Source organism: Tupaia chinensis, unplaced genomic scaffold (genome assembly GCF_000334495.1).
Source record: "Tupaia chinensis unplaced genomic scaffold, TupChi_1.0 Scaffold149798_1, whole genome shotgun sequence".
In the NCBI taxonomy this organism is placed as follows: domain Eukaryota; kingdom Metazoa; phylum Chordata; class Mammalia; order Scandentia; family Tupaiidae; genus Tupaia; species Tupaia belangeri.
Window position 1 is genome coordinate 1178832 of NW_006209642.1, and position 1654 is coordinate 1180485.

The 1654-nt window shown below is 38.0% G+C and overlaps 1 pseudogene; it reads right to left on the reverse strand.

Moving 5' to 3' along the window:
- Window positions 1-221: 221 nt before the first annotated feature.
- On the reverse strand, window positions 222-306 carry LOC114006705 (uncharacterized; annotated as a pseudogene).
- Window positions 307-1654: the final 1348 nt, after the last annotated feature.

Genomic DNA, 1654 nt, shown 5'->3' on the forward strand with positions numbered 1-1654 from the left:
GAATGAAAAACCATTGAGTCAAAGGTTGTCTTTATATTTTCTTACAGTCACCTTTACTTGACAGGAATAGTAGTTTTCAAGATTATCTTTTCATCACAATGTTCTTTGCAATACCAGGTGCTAACCGGCAATGGTCTCTAACTTTCTACCTAATAACCAGCCTCTGACCATCATCCCTTTGACCATCATCCAAGTCAGACACAACATCGCCTATAGAGTCCTTGATTATTCATTCATTCTTTCAATGAGCAATAACCGCGCCTCGGATAAACCTCATTAGCTACAATACTGCCACTGCGCAAAGCTCATTCATTCTTTCTTCTCTTTCTTTGTCTCAAAATTTGTTGCAAGTTTGTGAAATCTTTTCCCAAATTTTAATATTTAGCAATTCCTCATCCCATTCCCATTGATCTACACATCTTGAATAGTTTAAAGTTATCAGCACAAAGAACTCATATGCTGAAAAGTTACCAGCCTCACGTTGGATGGAGAATTACATAAAATTATTTGGAAGTTTTAATTGTTTTTTACTAGTTTTCTGAACAGCAATGTTACTTTATTTTATGATGTACTCTCATACATAGTTGTCTGTTCATCTTAATGCAAGATCTGTGTGTGGATTGTGAACTTAAGGACTTGGAGAGATAAAAGAAATCATTGAAGTTATGGGAATAAATTTTGAACTAAAAGGTGGAATTGTGAGAAAATTTAATCATGTATACTATCTTCAAGTAAATTATAATTTTGAAATACTCTACCTCAGACAAAATACTTGCTGACATAGTAAACAAAAGTGTTGTTAAATTCCTTGCACAAAAGAATATATAGACATACAAGGGCATTTCAAAATATTTGTGAAAAATGAAATTAACACAAGATTATTTGGGCAGAAAAACTTTTTGAAGTGAACAGATAGGTTTTTTGTTTTGTTTTGTTTTGTTTTTGAGAGGTTTTTGCTATAGGGGGCATGCATTCGTCAGAAAGACAGAGACAGAGAGACAGAAAGCGAGAAATCACCCCCTGGGGGGTGGGGGCTGATGCCGCCATCTCTTCTCCTCCATTTTCCTCTTGGGATCTTGGGCATGAATGCACACATGTCTGACATGAGTTTAAGCCACCGGGTCCAGGACTCGAACAATGGTCAACTACATGGGAGTCCAGCAACATAGTCATGACACCAACTGCTGGTCCCAACACATAGTTTTTTAATAATATGTATTGATATTTTTCATAACTACCTATTACATTGATATTGTGGTAGGCAGTTAGTTAGCCATGAGCGGACAGCCCTAAGGAGAAAGTGAAAGGCTCACCTAGCCCTAGGCGCTAGGAGGGCGAGGCAATTTGCCATTTTCCCTCCTTGGGGCCTGAGGGAAGCATACAGGGATGATTCTTAGATTTTTCTCTTATCAAAAAGACCCAACCAGCATTTTGGTCAACACCCTAATCCCCAAGTAAGCTATTTGGTCAACGCCCTAATTCCCACTAAGTCAATGTCCTAAATCCCACTAGAACGATGAATTAATTAGACAGTCTAATTAAACAACCTGGCTCACACTGGGCATGATCAATAAGGTAATCAAATTCCTCATTCCTTACCTGAGAGAGAACTGCACAAGCGCAGGAGAAAACGCGCAAATTCAAATTCAAACGA